Source organism: Macrobrachium rosenbergii, chromosome 13, assembly GCF_040412425.1.
Source record: "Macrobrachium rosenbergii isolate ZJJX-2024 chromosome 13, ASM4041242v1, whole genome shotgun sequence".
In the NCBI taxonomy this organism is placed as follows: Eukaryota; Metazoa; Arthropoda; class Malacostraca; order Decapoda; family Palaemonidae; genus Macrobrachium; species Macrobrachium rosenbergii.
In genome coordinates this window covers 16,175,457-16,199,474 of record NC_089753.1, presented here as the reverse complement: position 1 = coordinate 16,199,474, position 24,018 = coordinate 16,175,457, and positions in this window count along the sequence as shown.

The window sequence follows — 24,018 nt, the reverse complement described above, 5'->3', positions numbered from 1 at the left end:
TCACACACACACACACACACACACACATACACACACACACACATATATATATATATATATATATATATATATATATATATATATATATATATATATATATATATATATATATATATATATACTATATATATGAGCATGTGTGCGGGATAATAGCATTCTTACACAAAAAATCTTTACATAATTGCAGGTTTTCAATACATTTTATAAGATATACAAATGAATAAGGCATATACAGTATATATATATATATATATATGTGTATATATATATATATATCAAAATATATGTATATATATGTATATATATAGATATATATATTCCATCACATCTGCACTTGCTAAAAATAATACAAGTTCATAATGAAAATACCTGTACTGGAATTTCCGTACTCTGTGGTACAAGTGGTTTCCATCAAATAACCAAGAATATCATTTTTACTTTACATTATATTTATTGATTAGTTAAATGATATCTATTTTCTTATTTACTTTTATTTCGTTCTCCTTTTTTTTTTCCTTCATAACTGATTTACGATGCTCTTATGTTGAAATGATTTGTTATTATCCATCCTGTAGACTTCTGCCTTAGGAAAATGCAAACTAACCTCAGTAGCAGAGAAAGAACAATTAATGTCAATTATATTTTATATATATATATACACACATACATATATATATACATATATACTGTATATATATATATATATATATATATATATATATATATATATATGTATATATATATATATTATATATATATATATTATGTTTGTGTGTTTGTGTGTTCTTTTCTTTTCATCTAGAGAACAGACATCGGGGTTTTTAACCTCCTGTAGGGATGAGATTGCTAGCCCAACACCCCTTTTTTGACCTCAGCAAACGACGTTGAAACTCATTGCCCACAAAGTAAACTAGTAAGCGGAAGATCGGAAGCCATTTAGTAAATATAGGTCGAATGTTGCGTAACTCAACCACACAAAAACAAATCAGTAAATTGTATATGCCCTATATCTACGTAATACAATTATCTTTTTCCCCTTTAGCGAGTGGCTTGTGATGGCATCAGTGTTCTAGTTTTTAGCGATAAGGCTGCGAAGCCTATGTCATCCATCTGGATGCAGCCCACCACTTTATGTAGTCTAATGATGAATTGAAATTAAAATTAAAATAGTTGAATTAAAAATAAAATTAATTCAAATATTGTGAAAACAAACTTCCATACGTGTCCATACAAGAAAGATTTTTAGTGGACACAACACAGCCATGATAGATATTTTCCATTGGCACTTCGCAAATAATGTCTTCGATTTCAAGGGAGTAATTCCAGGATATAATAAGGACAGTTCCCGGTCACGTGAAGCAGATAATGGATATCATTGAATTATTCAAAATGTGAGGATATAAAAGAAGAATATAGAAGATATAAAGTAACAAAAAATATTCCAAAGTGAAGGATGCACATTTCTGGAAAACGAGTAAAACGGAGAGAAAATAAGTCAACAAAACAAAAATAACATAACATATATCAACACGTATTCGTCAACAAAATTTGGGGAAACTTTTTCAGTGCACCACTGTCCAGTCCTCGATTTCAGAAATACTGCAGCTTTATTTGAAGTCTTGTTCTTGAAAGCATTAACCTTTTCTTATTATTTTCTAGCCAGTTACTTTTAAACATCGATTATGGCTGATCGAAAATGGAGGTCTAATGTATTTATATTACGGTGAGAGTTCTCTTTCGTTTCCTACGTTATTTACAAAGGTTTCAGTCAATACACTGTAAAATAGATAGTATTCATAACAATTTTAACATGCAAATCGATGATCACACAACGTACAGTTATACGGTAGTTAACTGCATTTTTTTTTTTGAGCCAAGGTAGAAAATAAAAATGCAGACTTATGCAAGTCTAAACTTATTAAGATATAAAAGTTGGATAAGGCCTAGAGTAGGGTACCTTAGAAAATTTAATAACTCTCAAAACTGAACATGAAGGTAAAACTTACAGACACTTCATTCCCCTTAATCATAACTCTACAGTTTAAATGGCAACAGAATGTCAGCTTTTAAAAGCTCGTATAAAATCAAACATCGGGAAGTAAGTCTTCACTATAATGTATTGTTTAACAGATAATTCGTTGCCGTTATAACTTGCCGACAGAGACACCTTTGGGAAATATAAGCAGTAGATGACTACTTGCAAAGGGCATTTTAAACTTTTTACAGACCATATATTGTATATGAAGATTTTTTATTTTAGACCACTCTTACGCTAAAATGGTTAAAATAGTGCAATGCTCTACCTTTAATAGCTTTTGCAGTCCATGTTCTGCGCTGCTCCGCAATTATGATCAAGCTGTTTAGGTTTAGTGTAAATTCTCAGAGCAATAAAAAGGGGTAGTTGATAAAGAATATGAAAATACTGTCCTACTCAGTAGAGAAAAAATCAGCTATACAACATTTACACACACACAACACACACACAAACACACACACACAAAACACATACACATATATATATATATATATATAATATATATATAGATATATATATAACACATATACATATATATATATATATATACATAAACATATATATGTATATAGTTATATATATATATATATATATATATATATATATATATATATATATATATATATATATATATATATATAATATATATATATATATATATTATATATATATATATATATATATATATATATATATATATATATATATTATAATACACACTGGTAGATACATAAATAAAACAGAGGAATCTATAGTATCATATACTTATGATATCAGGAGAAAACGGTCATCTACTTGCATTTTAAAAGGATTGTCCTACTGTTAAATTTACTATTACTACTTCAGATATATATATATATATATATATATATATGTATATATATATATATATATATATATATATATATATATATATATAAATATATTGTGTATGTGTGCAGGGGGAGAGAGAGAGAGAGAGAGAGAGAGAGAGAAACTAAATTTTTTAATCAATCAACACACAGCTTTATTTCCAGTTACACAGGAGATCTTGTGCAGCTTGAATGAAGTATATCACTAATACATTTTAATAAATGATTATCAAAAATTTTGACTGGCTCAACACCAGCAACACAATATAATGGCAATACAGCGAGGTGGCATGACCTTGAATACGATCTCGTCACGTGAACATAGGACCTACTGGGGTTCGACTTTGGTTTAAAATTACGCTGGCATTAATCCAGAAAAGACCCTTGCCAAAAGGTGGCCCCCGCAAGGTTAATAAGTGTTAAATTATTATTATTATTATTTCGGTAGATGAAGCCTATTCACAAGGAACAAGCACACCAAACGGGCCATTGACTTCTGAAATTCAAGCTTCCAAAGAATGTTGGTTTAAACATCCCACCGCAGACCCTACACTGCAGCAATAACTGATCATGATACTGAGCCAGTGATTTTTTCATCGCCTTGGGAGGCGCGAACTCACGACATCTGAGCGTCATGTCACGACACTAGCGACCATACCACTTGGTATGGACCTCTGAACTCGTTTCCACAAACCTCAAACCAATCTGAGTTCGTCTTTTACCACGTTAGTGACTACTGTGACAACGGCATACAGATTAAATGTTAAAGACAGTTTGAATGTATCAAACTCGATATCTCCTACCGAAGGTATCAAATCTGAGCAATTACTATTTATTTCATTATCATTACGTATTCTCATGATTTCTGTCGTCAAATACAGGCATACACAATTTTCTACTAAAGAACTATCCGCGCGGTACACATCAGAAGTAATAAATTTACTTAAACTTAATCATAAAATCTATCTTCATAACTATAGCAGTTAATATATATGAAATTACTTCATCGCGACAATTAAAAATCAATTCACAATTAACAGGGTTCCTTTTTGGGTAAGCTACCTTCATATGACCCTTCAGAGAGAAGAGTTGAAGAAAAGGAGCACCAATAAACTACCTCTGCCTATGTCCTGGATCTCTCTCTCTCTCTCTCTCTCTCCGAGTACCATGAGATGTGAGATGGCCGATCCTCTTTTGTTTTGTCGGTGATCGAACTTCGTATCAACAATTTATGTTTCTTCCATTTCGCTGGAACACTCGACAAGCCTAGCGTCTTCCCTTCGAAGCTTGTCCGCCAGAGTCTTATCTGTAAAAAATTACAGATAACGAATTTTATGACCCTGTACCTTTTTCTAACGCCTTAACTCGCAGCCATAATGAGTTATAAAACATTCACATATAAACACCATAATAACTCACAATGCCATCTCGAGTTACCGCCATCCTAAGCCACGGGATGCAACTATGACCTCTACCTATCCTTGAAATTACGGTCGTAAATCTGCCAACTTGTGGACAAGGGCTTACGCCCGTCTGGCGACAGAAGAGCTAGCTGGTCCCACCCTCGTAGTACATGCGAGTCACGTAGAGGGGGCAGCACCGGCGGGTCCTGTGTCATACTGGAGACTTTACCCCACACACAAAATGTTAAGTACAAATGCATTTTTCGGCCAACGACGTCTTTTGGAGAGATCTAAGATAGAGTCGGCCGGGGACCGGGAAAGAGAGAGAGAGAGAGAGAGAGAGAGAGAGAGAGAGAGAGAGAGAGAGAACCATTCGTTTAAGAAACAAAGCTTCTAAAATCAATATTTTCAGTTTTATGGTAAAATAAATTTGCACACTAGATCTTTTCCTTAAGATTAAAGAAATTACAGACAACCACTTAAATTCATGAAGTTAAACAACAAAATTAATAATGTCATGAAACAAAACACGGCCAAAATAAGGTGCACTCTATGCGTTTATTAACGTAGTTTGAATGGCGTCTGACATTCTATTGCAATTCACTTCAATAAAAAATAAAAAAAGCAAGAAACGTATAGCTTAGCTCTCTCTCTCTCTCTCTCTCTCTCTCTCTCTCTCTCTCTCTCTCTCTCTCTCTCTTCTCCTAACAAGACATAAGAATCCCTAAATGATAAATTTTCACTCAACAATACCGTGTAAAACCGTATGAAAAAAATTACTTAGAATAAATTTATATATCCTAATAAATGAAATTATGTATTTGCACGTAAATACTCAATCAGAGCAGCAATCTAGACATATTTGATTATATGTACTAATCCAAAATAAGTAAGTCCACAAAATGTATGATGAGAGAATCGCCAGGTAATGAACGTGAACTTCGCAAAATGCAAATCAGTCATGTCTAGATTGCCAGAGCCCAGAGCAAAGCCTCTTTTTTGGTAATCGCTGATGTGCACATGTCAGTAATTTGTCAAACTTTTTGTAATTCTGCTTCGGCAATAAAGTTATATGGACTTTTCCAGCATTAAAAGTTCGCGCATTTTATGCAAATTTGGAACAAACCTCGAAATTCCCAGTTTACTGGTAAATGATGATATGAATTTCATCCGAAGATGATTCACTCCGTATTAATCTCGACCAGTCCCCGAACTCCTCCGCAAAACCAAACCTTCCACACTCACCCAAACACACACACACACACACACACACCAACCCCAACCCCTCCGGATTTGGATCTCAGACTTTTTTGGTGTTAACTTGTACTCCTGCGTAATTTTCTAATCTTTTTTGTAATTTACCATCTTATTTCCAGCTTTTCATCTTTTTTCGTTTCTATAATCTTAGTACGGCCCAGTTTTTTTTTTTTTTTTTGTTAATTCTTATTTCTTTCTGTGAACATTATTTAATTTCTCTCTCTCTCTCTCTCTCTCTCTCTCTGATCCTAGCTATTATCAGCTCATAACCGAACAAGTTTCACCCAAGGTATTCGATTGGACAATACTTCTATTTTTTCTTCCTTTCCTCCCTCTCCGGCCCGGTCATCTCCCGAACATCGAATGGCTGTGTCCCAAAAATGTCTGATATAATTCGAATATGTGAGGGTAATAGGTCCGTAAATGTTGAGAGAGCTGGCAGGGTTTTATTGTCTGATAAGGACGTGTTTAAGGTTTTAAGTATTCAGCTGGACCATAAGAAGTATTTTACTGCCCCGCATCTCGGGCTGATTGACGATCGAAATTGACTCGCAAGAAACCAACAAACCAGCTACTTTTATTTGGGGCCTTTTCGTTCGATTCCTCCTGATGCCCGGGTTATTGGCATTGTTCTCCCTCTTATCTCAAGACTTTTGTAGACTGTCGTTTGGCTTATTTTAATATACACGAGTTTCTCTGCATTCTGCTGGTTTTTAGGGGACCTGATCATCGCCGAGCGGTTAATTCTTTTTTTTATTTTTTTCATTTTATTTATTTATTATAATTTATTTTTTTTGCATGTTACGAAGTACAACCTAATGTTAATACAAACACGTTCTCTCCACGGAAATAATATTACTAGTAATAACAACTAACAAAAATATAATGTAAGTTTTTCTGTGTGTAACATAGATAGCCTACGGGAAATACACTGCAAGTTTAGACATGCCATCGTCCTGCAAGGAGGTCAGCCTCTCATACAACTGGCCCCCTTTATATCAATGGCCTCAACTTCAGGATGGTATGTAATGTAAAGAGAACTAGGACTTGCTGCTTTTAGCATCTCGTATATTGTCGTCATTTTAATGCACGGTTCACGAGTGCCAATAATAATAATAATAATAATAATAATAATAATAATAATAATAATAATAATAATAATAATAATAATTAAGGTAAAGAGCCATTTTTATAAAAACCGTAAAAGCTTTATGTTCCAAAAGTTTTACAACTGAATACTGCAAACCTGAGGATTTTTAATAGTAATACGCAAGCACGCCGCGTACAAAACGGACACACGGCACATATTTATATATTACATACATACATATATATATATATATATATATATATATATATATATATATATATATATATATAATTATATTTTATATATTATATAAGTTATTTAACGTTATGATTCGCTTTAAAAGAGGATGGTACAGAGAAATAATCACAACGGTCACTGCTAAATTCATTATTCATCCTATACAGAACACTTCTATAATACTGAAAGCTTTATATAGCTACAAACAAAGAAATAAACTATCAGGGCATCAGAGCATTATTAATACACTGCCATTCACCTCCATCGAGGAAGGCACTATCGCACATCCTAGATATTAGACCATACCATTTCAGCAACTCTTGCTCTCCATCTGTCCAGAACTTTCTGTCTTCCTTTCCTCATTCCTCATAAGACTTTCGCATTACACGCTCTTTTCATAAACCTATCATCCTCCATTCTTCCTACATGTCCGAACCACGTCAAACCGCTTTTAGCTATCCTTTCACTGACTTAGTATTTTTACCATCATTATTTATATATATATATATATATATATATATATATATATGATGAAAATGAAAAATATATATATATATGATGAAATGAAAAAGAAGAAGAATATAAGCTTTACAGTTTTACCTGGCTTCCACTCCTATAAGAATAAAGCTTACTGTTTGCAAGTAAGCGGAGATATCATCCGGAATTTAACCCTCTTCCGTTCTCCCTTTAGATTTTTTCATATGGGGATTCATTTTCACAACACACACACACACACACATATATATATATGTGTATATATATATATATATATATATAACGTATATTATATATATATATATATATATATATATATATATATATATATATATATATATATATATATATATATATATATATATATATATATAACTGTTAACATCTAATTAGATCGCACTTTCTTTCACTGCCATCGAAGTTATGTTTCCTGTATTTAAGCAAAATCTTCCAAGCCATAGCTTTCTGCTAATTACTTCACCATACATCAGCAAGGATATTACCGACAGCCTCTACGACAAATGATTGTATCATTAATTCATTACTGCTCTGATAACAAGATCGTGTAACTTCAGAGACGTAATGCTTTTTGACTTGGTATGTATCGGATTATTGCACATCTTTGTAAGTACTGAAAAGATCTACAACTGGCTTGATTTTCTCGTACCTGAAGCCGTAGGCAGTTTTGACCTTATTACTAACGTTTTATCACTACTTATACTACCACTATAATTTCAGCAGCTAATAATATTTCAGTGAAGCAGATCTCAAAACATCTAATACACGTATATATGTATATGTGTTTATATGTTTGTATGTATGTATGTATTTATGTATATATATGATATACATACATACATATTTAGCCTCTTCAATTTCTGTGGGCCAAGGCACGGGACTAGGAAGCTCATCTCAGAATACAAGATGAAATCACTCGGGCACCACCTTTAAGAGCCACCCTTATTAAGAAAAAAAAAAACCGCATGAAATATCTATATCTATATATATAATATATATATATATACAGTATATATATATGTGTGTGTCTGTGTTTGTGTGTGTACGCATATATGTGTATGTGAAAGCGAGTTTGTGTGTCTGTCTTTAATATTTTTTAAAGAATATTAAAAATACAGAATTACTTGAGAATTTTTTGACGATTATAGTTATTCATTAGAAATAATTATGTGCTTAAAATAGAAGGTTGCATGTGCCCTAAATATCGCTACCATTAAACAATATTTAATTCAACGCATCATCAAACTCTGCATTGTTATTAGCCAAGATTATTACCTTACAAATTCAATACTAAGATTACCCTCCGAATTACAGGTCTGACAGACTTAATCAGTAATAACTCTAATGTCAGGTATGAAGTCTGTTTAATTTTACAGCTCATAAAATTTTCCAGATGACTGTTTGGCTCTGCCATAAAATTACTAGATGATTTTATAAATAAATGATCACTCGCTGTTTTATGGGTCAGAAGGCTCAAGCTGAAGAGGCAAATACTATTTTCATTCAGCTGACAAATGCCATCAGCCGATTAACAGTAATGACTGAACCTGCTTCCAAATCATTTTGTTTTATAGGACAAACCGATGCAGTGCCAAAATTATTGAACTTATCGTGAAGCAGCATTCCGTGGCTAGACGCCATGATCATTAGGTGATTTATTCGACTGACTAATTTCTTGTCAGCATCATGAAATGACCAATACACTGTCAAGACTGGTCTACCAATTGTAGCACAATTCAGTCATTCAAAGTCGAAATTACTGTGCCAACTGAGCCAAAACTTTAAATGAAACCCAGTCATATCATTACCTGACTAACAGGACAGACAGATCGGTACCATGGTCATAAGATGTTTCAGAGGAATAACAGATACAGCATTAAAAGGGTAAGTCAAAGACAACTCCCTTATTCAACCCAGTGATCAGGGTGAAACAGATATTACTGGTGGTGGATGAGGGAGGGAGGGAGGGAGGGAGGGAGAGGGAGAGAGGGAGGCAGGCAGGCAGGCAGGCAGGAAGAGAAGCAGGACTGTAATTTGCAAATGAGTTACGTATGTTATACATATGGCAATCTAACTATAACACAGATATAATAACCAATTATCATTACTGAGTACTAAATATACACCGTTCAACAGATCTACATACAAAATAGAAAAACCCTTGGTATATTTAACGCAAAATAATAAAACATTTTACATGTACATATACTCCAATCCTTAATCTAAAAACGATGTCACAAGACAACTAATTTACCGATCTGCCCGATTCATAGTGAAGGCAACTGACGGATACAAAAAACAAAAATTTCTTTCTACAGAAACACTGCCTCCAGTATCATCCGTTTTTTAAGATTTTCTATTCCATTGCCAAGAATGTCAGCCGAAGAACAGAATGGACTGAACCTACTAGAGTTGAATCAAAGGATTTAATTCATCTGCTGACAGTTAATAATACATCAACACACATCGGGCACTTTCAAACAGAAAACAATTCATCTACTTTTTGCATTAGCGGAACTAAAAATTCACTCCTGATGACAACAGTGTCATCACCAATAAAACAATAACAATAACCATAACAATGTTACTTACATAATACAAGTAGCGTAGTTATGTGTTATTATATAATATATTGCTACTAACAACACAAAAACAACAGATAGTAACTACTAGAGAACATCCTGGAATTACCCATGCAATTATGATGACTTCACATTTGTCGCTTTCTGTCTCCCTTAATCAAACTCATGCCTATTTCATGTTTTTTTTCCCCTCCAGAGACTGAGTGTATGTGTACGGGCGATATAATGACATTGGTGGCACTCCAGGAGCTTTCTATATCACATCAACGTCCTGAAGCGTCTGTAGTTCCAATGTTCTCTTTCAGAAGTTACTCAAGGTTAATTTATAGAGAAAAAGAAGCAACATTTGAACAATAACGATATAACTGTGTGTGAGTGGGGAGTCATCGTCGTTATCATCATCATCACGATTATCTGCGTTCGAAATCAACGGCAGGAACACGACACCAAGCGACACTGACCTTGGCCTTCTCCAGGTGAGGCCGACGAGCATTTCTCACTGAAGCCCACCGTAAACAACTCACGTCTTGATTAGCGACACCTGTGGTTCACCTGCTCGCTCTGGCATAACTTTACCCACACCTAGATATGTGCAGAATCTCTCCCACTCAAGATGAAGGACCTCATTATGCAAGCAGTATGACCTTCCGGAATCTAACAGGGATGCTTCGATATGCGAAACCACAAAACTGAGAGGATGCAAGAGAAAAAAGTCGGCAAAAACCGGCCTGTAAAATTCGGGAAGGTAATAAACCATTGGGTATGTGGATCAATTAGTAAGTGTACAAATTGGGATATATTTTACCTTTAGTGTCCAAGAGGAGAACAGAGGGATAATAAAAAAAAAAGTTGGTAATGAAAATAATGAGGTGACTACTTGAGGTATTTCCTCCAAAATGTCGGTTTGTTCCAAACACTGCCAAAGTTTTACTCAAGACTAAGCTAGTTAAAGTTGTACTAATCGTTTATTCTAAAACTACTGAAGTGTTCTAGATGGTCATATTCAATATTCATACAAAATTACTATGTATGAAATGAAAAAGAAACCACAAAACAAAAGCGCTTAAGCAACATAAACTACAAACAAAATCCTTGAAATGTCGTATTTCCTCTGTTCGTGGAGTAACGCAGTCTCTCTTTGCTTGAGAGATGAGTATCTCATAATCCGCTCGTTTATCTTATTTGTAATATTTCCTTAGAAAGCCATCCATCACTGTCGTAGGTTTTCTGACCTTATTCCTTAACTGCTTATTGCATGTGTATTTTCTGCTTTGTTACAGTGTATTTGATTGTTTCCTATTTTCATTTGTTCTGTACCCAGCTTTTCCTCGTTGTAATTCATCTTTTTTACAAATGAACTATCTCTTTTATGATTTTCTTATTCCTACTCAAAATGGCCAGGTATTCATATGGAACAGAAAAGAAGGCCTAAAAGCGAAAAGCAGATAAAAGAGAGTCAAAAGCAGATAAAAGAGAGTCTAACTCAAATAAACGAAAATGCATAAAAAATAATTATATGCTAACAGCAATACAAGTCAGCAAAAATAAGGCCTTATTGCATAACCATTTTGAAGTTTTGAGCACCGGCAATGCTGCCAAAATACAGTAAGGCCGGTGTCACACTATGCGGCGTCGCCGCCAAAAACTACAGTAAGGGAGAGAGGTGTCACAGATTGCTTTCCGCCGCACTGCGCCGCAGCATGCTGCGGCAGCGGCCGCAACGCCGCATCCGTCCTACACTACGGTGGTCGATGCTCACTGAACCACTTGTTTTTACAAAGATGTTTGACGTTGATTTATTCATTCAATGCATTCGTCAAGCCATCACTTTGGAAAGGGTGATAAAGGATATTGTGATAAGCTAAAGACGGAAGAAGATCCAGACAAATCATTTTTAACCATTCTTCCTGTTACCCTTAATGGTGACGAGAAAATAGGTTTCAGACTGCTGACTCTTCAATTCTTTTCAAAGCATCCGACGAAAAAAATCACAGAACTTATTACCTGGGCCCTTCTTTCATCTCATCAGTCCATAATGAATCCTCTTATCATTTTCAAAGGTATCAAAGCACTGATATGCAAGCACCATTACATCTTCCAGGCATCATTTCATCAAATGCAGACTAGCTCAAATGTACCAGCTCACATGCAGGGACCAGTCATAAGCGCAGACCATCTCACATGCAGGCACCATCTGGCTAATGCAGGCACCATCTCCTGTGGGAAGCAGCATCTGCCCACAAGATCCTCTATGCAATCACCAACTCCTGTCCATCATGGCACCATAGATACCCAATCCACGTCTTCACAGGACTTCAAATGATTGACGAAGTCTCCTCAATCTCCTTACTAAACATCTACTTGTCATGAAATAGTTTTTCAGAATTCAAAATTTTTTATTTACATTTGAATCTTCTATTTGTTTGAATTATTATAATATATTGTAACATTACCATTTTTTCCAGTCTGAATAAATCAGAATATTTATTTTTTTACACCTTAGTGTAATTGTTAATCTTTCTTCTGGAGATATTGATCAAACATATTTTAATTGTTAATCTTTCAATATTGATCTTCGAAACTTTGTATTTTAATGTTAATCTTTCTTCTGGAATTGATCTCGAAACTTTGTATTTTGCTTCGAGATATGAGGCAGCACTTTTCATCAAAAGAAGCGTGCATTTGACCTTTTCATCAATTTTCGTATATTCTGAAACGTTCTTTGTTCTGGCATTAAATGGGTGAATCCAGTGTTTACGACGAGTTGGCTTTTCAGTAAGCCCTTATGAAAAACATTCAATTTGGCAACATGAAGAGTTAACCTATCTATGCCAAGCTGCTAGGGATAGACTGAGCGACTTCTTATGTGACAGGATGCAGGTGATGCGGAGGTGCATACGGTTTCGCCAGCAGCGACGACGCATTGACACCGGAGAGAAGATTCTTCGAACCAGGCAATGTCTACACTAGGTGTCGATGCTCGGTAAAACGAGCAGCACTGGGTAGAGGGATAGAAATGAACGTTCCTGAGAATGGGCCCTGGTTGATCACAGAAATCTTCCGACTACGGTACTTGAAGTCATAACGGACATCGTTGGAAGAAAAGGAACCACCAGCCCGGAGGGACAAACAATGGAGTCATTGTTGGTAAAATTTAGTAAAACATCATCTCCACAGATGCAAGAAACCTAAAGAACAGCACCAACTAGTAGTGTTCTGGGGGAATTAAGTCACATATTTTTGCGTGCCACAGAAAAGAAAGCTTAAAGGAAGATGACTTGAATTATGAAAATTCGGCTATAAAGCCAAGCACTGGGGTCTTTCAGGATGAAGACTGGTTGGAGGACAAAGTGGCATGAGGGTAAAGTAAAGGCAAAATGTGCTTAGGGGCCAGATGGACCAACGGTGCACCACATGAGGCGCCCTAACGGCACTATCCTCCCCTACAAGATAGGGGAGGATGATAAAAGCGAGTATTGTAAAACACTGGAAATTATTTGCAAAGACAGTGTTGATGGCACGATATCAGCTAGAGAATACTATGTTAAATGTGCCTGAGTTTAGCCTCATCCGACAGACTACACCATATTCACAGATTTGTCCCGATCTCTGTTAAGGTTACCAGGAAGTCATTTAGCTAAGGAAGACCTATTAAACTCGTTCCATCTAAATATGTGCAAACTGTGAATAACAATAAAATTAATAATAATGACAATGATAACAATAATATTTTCTGATTTATTCTACTACTCTTCTCTTGGCTTTGTTTTTCTTTAGCTAGAGATTTGGCCATTCATATTCTGTCGTAGCATACTAAGCAAGGAAATAGGTATAGTCACATCATAATAGGAAACTGATAACAAATCACAGAACAGACGAATACGAGATTTTACCAGTCTAGAAATTCTTAACTGAAAACCATAATAAACAAAAGGAACAACACCCATACAATACTCAGCATTATATTTCACTTTGTGTTTATATGAAACTGCAAATCATTTCTTTCTCGTCAGTATAAATGGCATTTTCATTGACTTCCTCACGCACTATATATGAATGTTCATGTAACTAGCAATCAAATTAGAAATTAAGTGTCTGTTCTCAAGCGGTATGAATTCACATTCAAGATGCTTGGGGGGATACAATACCAACAACACCATGACCAAAAATATATTTTTTCTTTCGCTGGGAAGTCAGTGTCATGTATTTGCCTACCCATTGTTGGCTTCAAACATATTTTCTTAGAAAGTTCTCGCACGCCATAGATGACATCGTAATTAACTTTTTCAAGTAATGACGAAAAAAAAACTACCTCCACATATTTTGTCAATTCAGCCCTCTAGACAATGAAAAGAGGAAGTTGGAGCGGTTGGAGATCAAGAAATAGAGAACCAGAAGACAAAGGAGATGAAGCAAAAGTATCTGTAGGTGGAACTGGGTAAAACCCCCATAGCTGCACCAAGAGTAATAGTTAGAGAGGCTGGACAGCAAGACTGAAGAAAGGAGGATGGAATGGAGGTAAAGTAAAAGGCTAAAAAGTAGGTGCAGCTAGGGGCCGATGGGATGCTACCAACATCCTTTAGTAATGCCTACAGTGTACTACGTGAGGTTCGATGACGGCACTATCGCCTTACCGGAGACGGCAGGATAGTGAGAAATGATACCATAAGTGGGAAGTACAGCTGTTCCATATGTGGATGAGAAAGCTATTTCGTACTTGGTTGGATGAGAGTTACAAGGCAGGTTGCTAGAGATGAGTGTAAAGTTGTGTAAGTGAAAGCCCAGGACAGATGAAAGTGACAGGATTTCACAGAGGCGTTCGCGTTGTACGGCGTTTGAGGCAATGATTATATATAAGTTTGAGGCAATGATATATATATATATATTATATATGTATGTATGTATGTATATATATATATATATATATATATATATATATATATATATATATATATATATATATATATATATATATATATTATATATATATATATGCATATATATATATGTATGTATATATATATATATATATATATATATATATATATATATATATATATATATATATATATATATATATATATATATATATAAATTTATTTAACTATATACCAGCTTAATTATCTATCTCTTGATTATCTATCTCTTTGATCTCTCTAACATCTTAAAAATTTAAATAGACTCATTAATAAAAGAAATAAACTGTTTGTTAGGTGAAGTTTTATTTTAAAATCTCACATAAAAAAACAAACACAAAATTCGCCTCAAAAATTTTTCATCAGTTGGATAAATATAAGAAGTTTAGGAAACTACATCTGCAACATTTTTAGTTCGGGAGATTTAGCATTGAGATTCCCAGAAAATCTTGAAGGGAGAAGTGGAGGACGGGGGGATGGGGAGAAAGAGGAAGGGGGAATGATCGAGGAGAGTGAATGAGGAACAAAATCGGAGATGGTACAGAAAAGGAGGAGGTAGAATACACTTAGATGTTAAAGAGAGGAGTGGAGGACAAGGAATAGGGAATAGAGACACGGAGGGACTGGGGAAGGGACTAGAACGACGGAGTTGGGAGAGTCGGGGGAGAGGAGGGGGGAAGAGTCAGTGGAGTGCTTCATTGCGACCCCTCTTTATGTCAGCCAAAAGGAGGATGGGGTTAAAGTGCATTTAGTCCTTACCGTGGCCAAGATGTTACCTTAATTGTCAGTTGAAAAGTTTTTGCAGTCGTTATATGTCTATGTGTTATGTCCAAGGAAGGGCCAAAGTTGTATGGGTTAAACGGATGGGGGAGGGGAAAAGGTGATGGCCGGGAAGGGGGGAGAGAATAACTCAAGACTTGGGGAGGGAGTTTATTTTGCACGAAATGGAATAGTGGGGGTGTGGGTGGGTGGAAGCTGAAAGGTTATACAGGGTGGGAAAGAAAGGATGCATGGACATGGGTTTGGAAGACGTTCCAAAGGCAGGATGAAAAAGGATAATGCAAAGAACCAATGAAAATCCTCAAGAGAAAGAGATAAAGTAGAGAGGGAAAGAGAGAGAGAGAGAAAATATTTCTGGATATTATTGTATGGAGTCTGAGTAACTGAAGTAAATAGTGATACAGATTGAAAAATATGAATTACTGCCTTGTCTTCAGTTTATGGCCCTTATTTGGTTAAAAATGGATATGAAAGGCAAAATAAAAGAGGAATATCACTTGTTATTTAAGAAAAAACTTTGGATTAAGAGAAAAGAAGCACTTAGAACATACCCGATTGTAAAATAAACTTATAGAAAATATGCAAAAATATATAAATTATTAAATGACACAAATCAACATATCTGAATATAATCAAAGGCATTCTCGTGAATGAAACTGATTTCATCAATACTGAGGTAAAATATGGTAACCTCTAATCAGTTTAAATAAGAGATCACAAACAAACGCGCAGTAGAAATATTAATTTTGGGAGGTAATAAAAAGAATTGTATTAGTGCCTTTATGATTTTTTTTTTCCGAAGATATTAAAACATACAAAATTGTCTGTTTTTATTGTTTTAAAAACTAATGCTCGCATTTTCCTTGCCAAGTTCAAAGGGGAGACTTTCACAAAACATTTTTATCTAGAATACATACTATTCAACAATACATTTTTATTGACAAAACATCAGGGAAAGTATCTCATTGAGAGAGAGAGAGAGAGAGACAGAGAGTTTAAATTATCTTAAAATGTTATTTTTAAATTATAGGCAAAAGTTTACTGTAATTACGCAGTGGGATGTTAAAATCCTGTATTTCAATCTTTTATATGACACAGTATTCTACGGTATCTACTTTGGAAATTTTAAGTCAGTGGAGAGAGAGAGAGAGAGAGAGAGAGAGAGAGAGAGGTTGTGTATCTAACAATAATTGCACATCATTTCAACATTAAAAGCGCAGAAATTACCTCAATCATAGGTTCATAGTTTCCATACATCCAAAGCGCAAAACGCAAGAGAACAAAATTCCCTCCGGATCAGAAAATAACAAACAAGCACAATGCAAATAACACAAAACCAGCGTCAGCAAAGCGAGCTTCATCGTCCTCCTCCACCACCTCCTCCTCCTCTTCCATTCGGCATGTCACGAGGCAATAGACGGTTAATGACATCATAAAATTAAGATAATAAAACTATTTTACTGGACGAGTGAGGCAGCAAATGTTTATTTGCCTAATGCTGTCATAATGCTGCCGTTTTGATCTCATATTTTTACCTCACGGCCATTCCTGCATGTTCATTATCACACTAGTTTGGGCCTGGTTTGGACGGTCGATTTTTTCGTTATTTGTTGCGCGATTTTTTCTTCCAAAACACCCGCGGTTTTGTCTTTTTTACCTCTTTTATCTCCAATGCACATAGTAGTTTGTGTAGTGATAGGTTTGTTGTTTCGTAAAACACTACATAAATCAAGATGAGTGTTATGATAAATAACTTCCTTTGTTTCTTGCAGCACTTTTATCTCCACTTGCAAGAGTTCTCCGAGATATCTTTCCTTTTCAATTCTAAACCAAGTATTCAACTTTTATTCATAATGGATTTTTACATAGGGTAAATTACGCTATCGACTCTTTTCTACACGATGAAAATAGATGATACTATTTAAATGAATGGCAAATTTGCAACTAGTGTCCGTGAACCAAGACAAAATAATATTTCTGAGACACTTCTTCATAATGCTCAATATGAGGCTGACACAAGATTCAATTACAAATTTACAGAAACAACTAAAAATGCTCTTTCATTATTTGTTTCCGAAAACGCATGCAAAGGTGACCGTGATAAATTACATACCAACGGCAATTGTCACAAAGCCAAAGTAATTAAACTTTTTTATGGAAAGAGAGCGTCGGCATAAATATTTATCCACCAGAAAGGTATTTTTCTATAAAAAAAAAGAAGCAAAAAGCAGCATCTCCGCTGATCTTTTTTCATCAGCGGAATAATTTCGCGACGCAAAATCGCACTCTCTTCGCTCCATTCGTCCCCTAGTCATTAAGTTCTATTTTTCTTTTTCTGCGAAAGATAAAAGAGCCTCTCACTGTCCGCGGAAAGTCCTGAGAAACTATTCTCTCGACGACAGATGCCTGAACAGATCTCAAAAGCCAATCAGCGAATGAGAATTCCGGGAAGACATTTCATAACAGAGTTCTGATTGGTCAGCTAAACATTCAGACCACAAACTACTGAGAGTCGGAAGGATCTCCCCAAGCCATCATCCCGGGAGCATTTTCTAAAGTGGCGATTACATCTTTATTCATATATGCAAAAGTCGCGGACGATCGAGGCCTGATTTTCTTTTTCTTTTTCATTTCTTTTGCCTTGGCAACGAAATCCGGTTGGACGATAATAGCTCTGTATAAAAGACCTCAGCAGTATGCTAGGTCGAGACAAGTAATATCGGCGTTTCACCGCCATGTTACGGTTAATTAATATATTCAAGGTACTTTGAGGCCTGGTTAACTATGCCATGAGAGTTCGTGCAAGTATTTCGGCACCAGACCTGAATAAATGCGGAATTTTAAACTTGGGGATAATGCCCCTGCCTAGTAAAACAAATAAGTAAACTTACGCCCTGAGTACGGTAGGTCATTTAACTTATGGAGCACAAAAATAAATACTGTAGCCGAAGATGCCATCTGAACAATAACTTCCAAGTTTACAATCTACACACGATGTTTCTGGAGGTTTACAGTACTGCGAACATTAATGCCCAAGAGAGAGAGAGAGAGAGAGAGAGAGAGAGAGAGAGAGAGAGAGAGAGAGAGAGAGAGAGCGATGGGTAGTTGTACATGGTCTATTACTTTATAGTACCCCAACAGATGTCTCAGTACTCCTAGCAACTGCGAAAAATGAGGATGCTCTTCCATAACTTCATTTTTCACAGGAAATACTTATTAAACATGTGCGTTAATTAAGAAATAGTTTATCAACATTTCATTAAAAATTTCTCCGGGAATTTGAAATTCGACAAGCACTGCTTATGAAACAAGATATGCCATTTATAGTTCTAGATAAAAATTCCTATAACAATGATGATTATCATCCAGTGGCAGCGTTGACTACAATGTATAATCATGCGGTTCAAGGAATAATCGACACGGAAAGACGGGGATTCTTTCAAAAATGCCTTTAACTATTCAATAAGTAAGAACATAAAATGTTCAAAATGTATAGTTAGGAAATTCTACCGTCTATTGGGCATTTGTGCCGTGCTAAGAAAAAGAATACCGACGATAAGCACATAGCTGGGGTGAAGTTTTACCAGTTTTTTACTGAATATGAAAGGGTACTGAACTAGGATTTTCGTTTTCTAAAAGACAACAAAACTTAGCAAACCAAACCGCCACTTTGCAAAGACTGAGGTTAGAAAACCTACGTTCTCAAGTATAAGAACTGTCACATAACCTCAGTCGGTCTCGACAACCTGATGGCGAATATGAGCGCAAAGACGAATACCAGGTGTAAACGGAATGATGGTATTGCAAATATTTAATAAAAATATGTAACGAATTATTTCTTAATTGCATATTGATTGTGAGTCACGTCATATCAAGTCTAAAAGATTAAAAAAAATACTTTTAGAATGACCAGAACTATTAAAGAATGTTATCAAAGAGTATTATTAATACTAATAACAATATTAATAATAAATAATCTGACTCCATGAATCTTTTCACACCAGGGTACACACTGAAATTATCATGGAAATTTGTGAATAATAATAATAATAATAATAATAACAATATTAATAATAACCGCAGGTGACAAAAACAACAATGAAAAGAACACCCAAGTTCAAGAGATATCAATAAAATTGTAAAGATGCCAAATCAGAACACGTTATAATCACGTTATAAGACAGAAAATCTTAGTCATTTTGCTAAATATAGCATCACTGGCGAAAACAGACTGAAAAGTGTCAATACAGAGAGAGAGAGAGAGAGAGAGAGCAATAATCATCCGTACTCATCGAATATCGACAATCATAACGATAAAAACAGTAGCAATGGCAGGAAGCCAATGATCATAAGCCTTTAATATACTGATTGGAAACAAGAGCTAAACATATATGGCGCAAATGTTCAAAACAGAATCCCTGTAAAATGCATACAGGAAAACAACCACCATCCATCGCTATGAGGATTCTAATCAGCGTTGAGCAAAATGACCTAGATTGTTATTCGAACAATTCACTCGAAATAGGCCACTATTTCTATTTTGTGCCAAAGCAAAATCGAATGCATACTGGAAAAAAACTGTCTCTATGTGCTTGAAAACAGTAGTCACCAAAAGATTGTTGAAGAAGTGAATAAACAGAAAGCAGTTTGCAGCTTCAAAATATGAACGCAGACAGGTAGAGAGGAAAATCAAAATATAGATAGCAAATCATTTTGCCGTTGCACCAATTTAACAAATTTCGAAGGTTATCTTCTTCATGATACATAAGAGATGAGACTTAAATTAAAAAAAATGTAAAAGTAGTTGTGACATTAAGAAATCTGGTTTGCTTGGAATTCAAATTTTAAATTGTAACAAAAAATCTAGCAAATCTTAGACCTTAACAAGGGCTCTCTCTCTCTCTCTCTCTCTCTCTCTCTCTCTCTCTCTCTCTCTCTCTCTCTCTCTCTCTCTCTCTCTGTGCTGGTAAACACAGCTGTTAAATACTGCAAAAGCCACCATAAAATTATCATTATTGCCAGATTTTTTTAGTCCTAAAACACTCTTTCGGTTTGGCAACATTTCACCCAGATCTCTGGCAGAAACTTATGTAAAAATATTACGTTATAAATTACCGATCAATACAAAGGTGTAATCACTCTAATCGATTTGAATAACACTCAAAACCCCAATGCCGCATGTAACTTTCAGACTATTAGTTACTACACCTCATAAATACCGTGTAAGGATGGGAAAGCCCCTATAAAACTAAATAGGATCAATGATTTGACCGTGAACCAAGATGGTGAGCACTCTGGAAGCACTGAACATCTACATAAACCTTACCTGAGTGACCTTGCTGAAATGTTAATGGAAGACAAAATAAAAAGCAACTGTAATGCAAAAGGACAGCTTATGATGTGACATTTTAACCTACTAAAAAAACTGATTCAAGAATTCTTTTCACCAAAATAGCGATGGTCGACGACTCAGAGGAGAATATAAGAAATATTAATAATATCAGCTCCAGATCCTTTTCTGAAGACAACAGCTTGAAATGCTGTTACAAAGTTAGTCAGCTGCAGTAACTCATAGCAGGTACCCTCAAGCGCCAGTAGGAGCTATTTTCCTGAATAATTTCTTTCTACTGCCGAAGTTATGCCGACTCAGCATTTCCTGCCGAGTGAAAATCCTCCGTAATCTTTACACGGCGAGAGAACTTTATTCTTTAATTAAAGTAGGCTGCTAAAGTACACCTAAATAACTTCACTAAACTTTTAATAGATATGATACCTGAAATGAATAGATTGAGAATAGATAAAAGCTGATGAGATAGCTCTTAAAAGGCCCTAACAAAGGGCGCCCGCAGAAGCTGTTGCCGTGTTTCCCCGGCTAAGTGCAAGCCATTACTAGCCATCTAACTCTGGGTACTAAAGATAAAACACGCTTAGTTTCAAATCGGGGTTTAACTCTAACTTAAATGTCTAATCTTATCTTGAATTGAGAGCTTTGAACTCGAACGGGTGTAAACACTGCTTATATTGTATTCTAACTCTCCTCGCTCGCCCTTTCTCTCTCTCTCTCTCTCTCTCTCTCTCTCTCTCTCTCTCTCTCTCTCTCTCTCTCTCTCTCACACACACAAACTCACACAGTGGCAAAAGGTCAAGATGACACAAAATACGATACATGATCGTTGCCAGCTTACCTCTCGATCTGGTCTTATTCCCCAGAGTTCGTATGGATAGAAACGTTTACTTTTATATATATAAAGACGAGAAAGCACGTGCACACACACACATACACACGGATAAAACAGTATAATGACGTCGAACATGTTAAATTTATGCAAGCATGTTCAGGTGTGGCCAGGCCGAGTGCCTGTGCCACGACAATTAATGCTTTTATATAATCGAAGAGGAGAGAACTGATCTAAGGTGGGTAGATGCAGGGCCTCATGATACTAAATCTTTCTATTATTAATAGAAAGATTGAGTATCGGTAAGTGAGTGAGACAGAAAGAATACCCGGCGAAAACCTGCTTCTAATTTTTTCACTTCAAAAACAGAGAGATCAACTTGAAACGCAGATCTGCTATACTTCCAGCTAATCCTACCTTTGTAAAGAGAAAGGTCGCAGCCTAATTTCGAGTAAGATATACCACCAGAAATAACATACGTTAATGCTTTGGTGAAAGAAAGTTGCTGCAAATACCTCACTTGCACAAGTACTTACTGATACCTATTAATCTCGCATTCACTCTCTTTTCATGCATGCGTGTTTACCCACACACAGTCAAACAATATAAAGTTCTGGTAAATAAATCTGGTGGTATCAATTGTTATTAAAAGTCAACCTTTCCTTGCATCCAGCATGGAGTCTTGCTCTATGAGACGGGCTTAAGAAGGACAGGAGCTGCCAGTGGAAAGCGCAAAGGATTCTGCTCTTGACAAGGAAATTCATGAGCTCACAAGCAGAAATGAAAACACTGCCTTTTCCTCTCAGCCTACGCGTAAACAATAAAAAATTTAAAAGGAAATCTTAAGGAGAAATCATCTTCATTATCCGTATCCTCCCCATTGCTAGATCCACAAATATCCGAAGAACTGAACTTAATCGCTTTCAAAACATTTTTGCTAATTAAACTCTCCACTTTTACCCTCAGGCTTCCAGAATATCACAAGAGGTAACTAATGAAAGAGCAACCATTGTTGATTATTGCTACGTACTGTATGTGAGAACAGCAATAATACAAATATTTCATAAATTTGAAACAATGCGTAAAATTCTTTGTTTTTTTAAGCAACACAGTAGCATAATTAAGTGCCTATTAATTTGTCATATGAATAGAAATACAACACGCCTATGTCGTTTTATATATATATATATATATATATATATATATATATATATATATATATATATATATATATATATATATATATATATATACACACTTACAAAGCATACACTCACATAAACACATGAATAAATTAATATATATATATATATATATATATATATATATATATATATATATATATATATATATATATATATATATAATGAGAATAGCCCGATTCCCAGGCATTTCTTTTAAACATGAAAAAAGTGGAGACTTGAAATAAGCAATGACAAGCCTTATTCTTGAAAGACTAATGGCTGTAAGAACCCTCGAACACAGAAACAGGAAAGGTATTTAAGGTTAGATTTCCTCCACTCTGTCAGCAATATTCTTAGTAGATCCCAAGGAATGTAACGTCAAACACGTCTTGAATAAAAGAGGCAAAAACAACTTACTTAAAACTTGATGCCTAAAAAGGTGATAAACCCAAGGGGCGAATATCATTAATTCTGTAATAAAGTACTCACAAATATAGAACCTATAACACATAAAACTAAGAGAGACGTCGGGAAGCATTCACATTTAACGAGGATTTGATTGCACCTGCTGGAGATCCTGTTCAAATTTGCATTGATAACTGAAAGAATAAAAGACGTCGAAAGAGACTCCGATGAAATTTTAGTGGCGAATGAGAATGAGGTTATATCTGGCAAATGCTTCAAACCAATTTGGAGACTTTCATATATAAAAACTTCATTGATTGATTCGGAATCATCTAGCGTCACCGAAGCACCATAAAAACTCCAGTAAGTGGTAAGAAGGTTATAAATCTAAAAGCTCGGAGGTTGAGCCGCAAAGATAAAATAGATTAAATACTTTGCGGATGCAGCACCGACTTGTATTAAAACGTTGTGTCATTCTAAATAGCAACATAAATAAGACAATATGTCATCAGTATATCTAAAACTTCCTATAAATGAAAACCAAGAGAGAATCCTGAGCCGAACCACGTTTACAAGAAAGCTCTCGCGA